Source organism: Cupressus sempervirens, chromosome 10, assembly GCF_028749045.1.
Source record: "Cupressus sempervirens isolate cs-2001-9-10 chromosome 10, ASM2874904v1, whole genome shotgun sequence".
Classification (NCBI taxonomy): Eukaryota; Viridiplantae; Streptophyta; class Pinopsida; order Cupressales; family Cupressaceae; genus Cupressus; species Cupressus sempervirens.
In genome coordinates, this window is record NC_143127.1 from 757517828 (window position 1) to 757526313 (window position 8486).

At 35.0% G+C, this 8486-nt stretch overlaps 1 pseudogene across 1 annotated transcript; it reads right to left on the bottom strand.

The window, feature by feature from the left end:
• Positions 1-3805: 3805 nt before the first annotated feature.
• Positions 3806-5767, bottom strand: LOC149536078 (large ribosomal subunit protein eL6-like; annotated as a pseudogene). The gene is made up of 4 exons (XR_016356853.1): positions 5329-5767; positions 4873-4979; positions 4580-4758; positions 3806-3994 (listed from the first exon to the last, which is right to left on the bottom strand). The product of XR_016356853.1 is annotated as a large ribosomal subunit protein eL6-like (transcript).
• Positions 5768-8486: the final 2719 nt, after the last annotated feature.

Below are 8486 nucleotides of genomic sequence, written 5' to 3' on the forward strand. Positions count from 1 at the left end.
ATGAGTGTTTGTTTATTCATTGAAGAGAAAATTAAGGAATTGCATAATGTAAGAAATTTGCATGATATCTAGCCTTCTTATCCAACATTTTATCTATAGATATGGACCCTAGTTATGAGTACATTACTTATGTATATCATGATATTTAGTTGATAGGCTATTTATGGGGGAGACCAGAACTAGGATATTTAGTTGATAGGCTATTTATAGGGAAAAGTTTACAACATGACAAAGATCTCACTTTTTTGGTTCTGATGTGTGGTTCCTAATCCATGTTCAGATATCTGTAGACAACCTAAATGTCAAAGATATGATTTACAATAAGATTTTATTTCTATCTTATAGATTTAGATTTTTTTTTTCTATGATATCCCTTGGAGATATCATTTTAAGTAAGGAAGATTGGATGATTTTTCCCTCTAATGCAAAAAAGTTACATTTAAAATAGATCTCTTAAGATTTGTCTTATAAAATTTTGTGTTTTGGTAGCATGTAAATGTTAGAAGTGGTTAACCCACACAACTAAGAGGTGGCGGTGAATCAATTGTGACATGAAATTAGTAACTTTAACCAGTTTTCATAATTAAATCATTAAACTATAGATCAAAATGTAAAACATGGAAGCACATATCCACAACACAACATCAGCATTTTTTTGAAATCATATTAGGGGGGAAACTATAGTAGGGTGCAAACCTCTACCATGTTAAAAGTATAATTTATTACAATGGGGGACGCACTTGCATTTGGGAACACTATCTAGAGATGACTGCTCAAAGGAATGATTATTGTCTTATAATTACAACTAGACAAAAATCCAATGGTGGATAATGATGCACAAATATATGGACTGGCTAGTAACATCTTCAACATTCATGATAAACTTTTATGTACATTAGATTCCACTAATACCTCTTCACATGAACACCAATATATGGATCACATCCTTACAAATACCAACCACACTTTGCAACTACAATTAATTGGATATTTGACACAATTTATTAGCCTTGTAGAGATAAACAAGCTTGGGCTCACTAAATATGTAATTGTAAAGAATTTTCTTATTACAAATAATTTAACAAAATGGTCCTTTGTATGTGATCTAGGAAATAGAAAAGATCCTTAACAATATCCTCAAATATGTAAGAACTCCGTAAATTATGCCATAATCCATTGGTCCATGCTACATTATTAGGTTGGGCACAACATTTTTCTTCCTAAATGTACTAACTTTGTCACCCTAGAAACTTTCTCCGCAATCCTCATAAGTATGTGCAAATCTAGTTGAGGAGTTAGAACCAGTTCATAAGCTCTATCCCAACTTTTCATCAGCTAACTCTATCATATCAAAGCTCACCAAACAAAACATTTTCACCTTGTATGTTCCTAAACTCATCCTAACATAGAATACTAATCTCTGATAAATCCACTATAACTCTCTCATACCTTGAATTGATCCTATATATCTTAACATGTACTGGCTAGAAATACACCTCTTCATAATTGCACCTTCGCACTAGATAACTATGAATACAATAGTCGCACCAATCCATTCTTCCCATTGCACATTCATCTAACATACTTCTATAAGATTGTTTGAACAAAGAAATATGTTGACATTAAGTCCAACGATCTCCTACTTTTCAATGTCAAAGATCAATTATGTACAACAATTATTTTACCATTCTTAAACTTATCATCAAGAGGATCAATGTCTCTCCCTTTTTTCTATACACAATGCATGCTCTTCTCTCCATCATACAACATACTCCCCATGATACATATTGTCATACTCATATTTTCCATAGCATATAGATTTTATTTTTCACATCACCCTCTCTCCCCTTTTGACATCAATGCCAAAAATGTATATAGACAACACAACTATCTAGTAATGCAGCTCAAAATATATACTTGTTCATACCATATCTCTATTTCACACCTACTCATTATGTTCTAATCACTAACACTTTACAAACTCAAAAATTTTACTCACTACTCTCCTTAAGGAGTAACCTCACTGCATTAATCCAAGAAGAAATATATTTCATTTAAGTTATATGGACAGATTTATTCCAATGCATCTCATACCAAATCAAGTGAAGCAATAGCCCCTAGCATGTTGCTCAGATACTCAAATATCTCCTTAGACAATGGTTTAGTGAAAAAAATAATAATTTATTTCTTTGTATTCATATATTCCAACTCAACTTCCTTTGCTATTAACCTTATCCTTCAAGAAATGACACTTGATTGATATATTCTTTATCTTTGAATGTATACTAGACTATTTGAGATATTGATAACACTTGAGTTATTATAATAGATAGTAATAGGTTCATCAAAACTCATTTTGATATCTTACAAAAATTACTTCATCGAAACCACCTATGAATAATTTGTAAAACTGATATCATATTCTAGCATAGCAATGCAGTGAGACACACAATCTTGTTTCTTATGTAATCATGAAACAATGTTTTATTAGAAAAAATGTGCCATCACGTTAGATCCTAGTCAACGTTTGTATAAGCAAAGAATCTAAAATCATCATCCTTACCATACCATGAGCCATTGTCAACTGTATCTTTCAAATATCTTAATATCCTCTTCCCAACAACTTCACGAGATTCCTTCATTTCTACATGAATCTTGCTACCATACATAATTGACTCATGGATCTTTATGTGGCCTAATTTACGTTTAGTGTTTCACCAAATTATTTCAGCACTGAAACTAGTTACCATAGGAGTTGCAGAGCTATTGCTTTATCCAATGTTCATACTTTGATCTGATTGTTACTTAAATTTGATAATTATTATTTTGATGTCATCTTTAAAATAAATGAACATATTTAAAAATAATAATTTAAAAAAATATATACATATAAAATCAATTATTTAATATTGATTATTTGTTTGTTGTTGCACTACATTTACATACACAACATTGCCTGCACGGAGATACATACATAATGTATGTCTGTGTATAGATATAGATATATATAGGAATCGCCTAAAGTTAACATTTTGGTTAAATATATTGTATGAGATGAGCTAATTTGATATGTTTCGATGACTGACTAGGACAAATCACAAATCTTTACCTGTTCAAGTCCTCTCTATGTAGATTGTCATCCTGTAGGCATATCTATATATCTGGAACTATTGTATTAATTTCAATTTTCTTACTATATGGAGAATCTCTTGAAGTGAATATTCCAGTTAGCATTGGAACAAATTTGGGATTGTTACTGGCAAAATTATTTCTTCGCGATTATTTCTTCTGTCCTTTTCCTCGGGTGGATGGAGATTAGAAATATTTCTTCTATCTGTCTCATTTCAAGTGCATTGATAGTAAGGAAAAAATTAGGCTTAGAGAAAATAAGTCAATTTTGACTATTTAACACTTTTAATATTGGAATGAAGCTTAGTGTGTGATGTTTAAGCCATCACCAAGTATTGTCCCAATTATTTATGTGCAATATATAAGTCCTTGTGAGAGTATCGTTGCTTTTCTTGGATTATTTTTTTATTTTGCATACCAATGCTTGAATAAAAAATGCAATGAGAACCAAAGCTATCTCAAAATATTTATTTCAAAAATAACAAAAGCTCTTTTTAAGATATGTAAATATCCAATCAAAGGATAATGTCTAGACATAGATTGGAGAAATAGTCAAGAACCTTGCAAAAAAATATGGAGAATATAGATAAATCTTACAATTAAGAAAGGCTTGAGATATCTCAGGACCATCTGCCCAAAACAGATTCTGTAAAAAAGTGTTAAAAATTGTCTCAAGTTAAAGAAAAGTTAAGATTTATTGCGCTTGTCCTTAAAAGACAAGCTCATGAGGTCTCATTCCTGACCTCAAGGAGAACCTGGCAGGTAGGTATTGTTTCAAATCTTTTACAAGTTCAACAGCCTTCAGAACTTGTTCGTCTAGGATGTTCTGATCCTCCTTTCTATTTGAGGCTACATGCTTTTCTGGCTGCAGCACACATTAGAGTTCGCATCAGGATATGTAACTTCAAAAAGGATCTCAATATCAATACACATTGACTAGCATGATCACTCTAAACCCTATAACCCAAATAAACATCCTCATCTTACTATATCTCAATGTAAAACATCAGACGGTATCCAATTCATACATAAAGCTAGGGCACAGTAGAATAAAATTTGAAAGCAGGAATACTACGTTTGTGTGTGTATCGTTAAACAAATATAGATGATTTGACATGATCAATCTGAAATTAGTAAAATGCTAAATTATCAGCTAGAGTTCGGTTCTAAGTTTGGTTTTGAAAGGAATTTTTTTGAAAAGGAGTTCGAAATAGAAAGACGCCTATAGCATCATAAAAACATATGATATAAACAAGAAAAGCACTATAAACTTAAAAATTTTAATCATAATATCACAAATGGTATCCTAATTTGTAGTTTTTGAAGCATAGATGAACCAGCAGACAAACTGGACCAGAACTAGGTATTAGTTCACGCCAAGGCTGATCTAACAGAAGAATCTGACGAACAAGATGACTAAGGTAAAATGTCTAGCTATTAGAATATGTACCTTTTTCTTAGCCTGGAAAAAATTATCCTCAGACTTCTTATTTTTCCCATCCTCCCTTTCAAAGTACTTATCATCATATTTAGTAACATCAATATCGCTCACATCTATTTTCGTAGAAGTAGCGATAACATAAGCCTGGTTAACTCTTCTCGTGGGCACGCGATTAACCTTGAATGGACCTAACCCATTTCAAAATATCAAATAGTAGTCATTTCAAATAGATCTAGATGGTGCAAAATATTTAATAGACTAACAATACAAAGCAGTCCCGTTAAAATACTGTGATGCGCTACCTGTAACAAGGAGCAGACCAGATCCGAGTTGTTTAAGGAAAACAACACGTTTTCCTTTGAACGGGCCTGTCAAAATGATCAGAATCGTTCCAGGAGTAATAGAAGCCCTGAGGAAGACATTAAATCCTGAATCAGGTCCTAAATTAACCCTCAAAATGATGAGGACGTGCTCCAGGAGTAATAAAAATCCTAGATAGCAAATCAAACATTGAATATAACCTCTGGAAACCCTAAACATTTAATTAAATAAAAACTTCAAAATGATCAGAACCGCTTCAGGAGAAATAAAAGCTCTGCATAACAAATCAAACCTTGAATATAACCTCACAAAACCTAATAACTCCTAAGTAAAGAAAAATGAAAGAAAAATGACAGAAAAACGAATTTTTTTTTGAAAAAAATTCAGTGGTTTGATAAATCTGAAGAAAACTACAAGACTAGTGCATTGAGTGTTACCTGAGTTTGGAGGGCTTGTGCTTCCGCCTCGTGTTAATGTGAGGCTTGGGTATCTCCTCCCCTGGCTATAACTTCTTCTCCTCGACTGGCTCTGCTCTGGGCTTGGCATTCACATGAAATGAACCACCGTTGTGGTTCTTAATCGCCCAGATTCCTCTCTTATGATACATTTTTGATCTGGAAAATCGGCCTATGCCTCTTATCAGCTCCTTGTTTCTTGTCCCTGCTTTAGCTGCCATTTCTACTTTAGATATTGAGCTTCCAATTATTGAAACGTTTTATAAAGAGGAGTCTTTGGAATCTCTGGGAGGAGTTACAAATTCAATGTTCAGCAGGATTCGCAGGTTACATTTTCAGGAGTTAAACAAATTAAATCTTCAACGGGAGTTACAATTTCAGGTTGCATTTCGTACCCCTATTTTTAGAAAATGGGAAGAAAATTTGAAGTCGCTGTTCTGAAAATGATTTTATGAGTAGGTAGTAGAATTCCCAGGAATCTCTAGACTGCCATTTCGCTTCAGCTGCCATTTGACTTTCCAATTCTGTTTTGGGTTTGTTATTTTTCATTTTAGTCTCCAGGGAACGAAATAACAACGTATATAACGAATAAAAATAACGACGGTCTATATATAACTAATTATTATTAGTTCCTGCTAACTATTGCATCGGTTAGATGCAAATTTTTTTTTTACATCCATCAGTCATATTTTAGAATTTTTTAAGACTATTTTTCTTTTCAAAAGTTTGCAATGTTATTTATTTGTATTTGTATTGGCTGAGACCAAAAAGGTAAGGGAGAAAAATAATATTTCAAAAGATTAAAGGCGAACTTAAACTTTGGGATCGTCCGCCATAAAACAAATTTATGCGAGCATTTCTGGTGACTTCCAGAAAATGTTCTGTGGACAGATTTTTTTTGGGGTTAGGATAATGCTTTTGATTTTGTTCAACAGCTAAATCAGAACGCTTTGAATCCTGCAGATTTGGATCATTTTTGCCGTAGAGACGGATTGAGGGTTTGGAGGCAGAGATTACAGAGATGGAGGAGCAATAAGCAATAAGGTCAATTTTTTAGTAAAATCTGGGTGTGTGCAAATTATCTCTAATATCATCTACATAATTTTAGCACAATGTTTTTGTATTTCTATAAAACAAAAATTGGTTTTATGTACTGGAATATGTGTTATTTTTAATAGACATTGTATATCGAACCAGGCCAACCACAAAATATATATTCTCAAAATATATATACATATATATCCGCGCCTTAGCTTATAGCCATCTCCCCGTTCTCATCGCTCCCTTCAATTCTAGCTCCTCTTTTTGTTTCATTCTCTCAGCATTTTAACAGTTTTGCATCCGTTAGGTGCACATAACTTAATTACTTCAATCAATAATAGCTAAAAATTAATTCATTTGTAAAGTTGTTGTACACGGTTTATTATTTTCGTACATTTATAAAATTAGAAAATTACTAATTCTCTGAGCTATTATTGGCTGCCAGGGAAAAAGGAAGGAGAAAAATCTTTTTTTCCAAATCAAAATTACAGAAAAATAATGTCACATTATGGACAACAAAGCAGCCCAAAATGCGATGCTACAAGGTTGGGAAGTCAGATGGACGAGCGAAGTTTTTGCAGTTCCTGCTAGGGCATCAGTGCCCTAGCCTGTCTATGCTCAGCTCTTTCTGCGCTGTGTTGGTGGAGGCTGGTGTTCGCTGGGTGGGGTTTGCTTTGGACGATTGGAGGGCAGTTTTCTTTGCCGCGTGCAGGATAAGACCTGCGTTTTTTCCAGGTTCTTTGCGGAGATTTGGGTGTGTTCCTGCTGCGGGCAGTTTGTTTGTTTGCGCCCTTGGGTTCTTCTCTGCTGCATGGGGAGGAGGGATGGTAGGTGTGGGTTTTGGGGGGGCTCAGAGTAAGGGTAAGGGGAGGAATCCCTCTCCACCCCTTCGGAATTCGTTTTCTTAGTTTAATGGCAGACTCTAGGGGTGAGACGTCGGTGAGGAGCCCTCATTTGGATTTTCGGGCAGCGATAGGCTCAAAACCTTCAAATCAAGGGATGAAGACCTTTGATAACAATTTGTTTGCACCAAGTTCTGGGATTGTTGATTCGGGGCTATCTAATGGCTCAAGGATTACAAAGACGAATGGTTGTCTGGAGAGATGCAAAGAGAGGCCAAAACTGGTTATTCCAGTTGAGATGATTGTTGATGATGTTGAGTATTATTCACATCATTCAATATACTGTAAGTTTTTGGGGATGAGGGTTTCCTTGCAATTTTTGAAGGATTGGGCCTGCAGGATTTGGGAGCCGGAGGGGGAAATGGAGATTATGTTGCTAGCAAACAATTATTTCATGGTTACTTTCAACTGCACTACTGATTGCAATCAGGTATTTGAGGGGGGGCCTTATTTCCATAATAAAGTAGGGTTGTTTATCAAGCCATGGCATGCTGAATTTAACCCTGTAGAGGAGCTCCCTAATCGTGTTTCGGTGTGGGTTCGATTACCGCGGTTCCTCATGGAATGCTGTTGAGAAGATGTGATGCACCTTTTGGCCTTCGTGCTTGGTAACCTGGTAGGGATTTTGTCGCAAACTTTGGGCAAAAAGGTAATGAATTTTGCATGCATTTGTGTTGAAATCGATCTTAGTAGGCCTTTAGCCGATGCAATAGAGATGTGTGCGGGCTCTTATTTTTGGATGCAGTAGTTGGATTATGAAACTCTTCCTTTTCGATGCCAGCTTTGTTGAGAATATGACCACTTGCAGCAGAGATGCCCTAGATACAAGTCTAGGAAGAACCAACCTTCTCAGCCTAAAGGTAATCTTCCTGATATAGATAATGGGAAGAGTATTTCTCCATATGAGGTTGGGGCTTTTGATTGATTTGTCCCTATCAAGGTTCAAAATCAGAGTAGGGGTCAAAAGAGGCCTTTTAAAGAAAGGCATGATGAGGATACCTTCAACAGATTTGAGGTTTTGGATGAGCTTAGCCAACAGGAGGTGAACTCGGGATTGATCAACTTGGATCAAGGGCTTGTGGGATCAGCGCAGGAGGATCTTACTTTTGAAGTTTCTATGGAACCGCAAGGGGATGATTGTCAGCAATTGGAAGGGGATCAGCAAAGGGGAATCTCTGTGATGCAAGAACCCTTGGC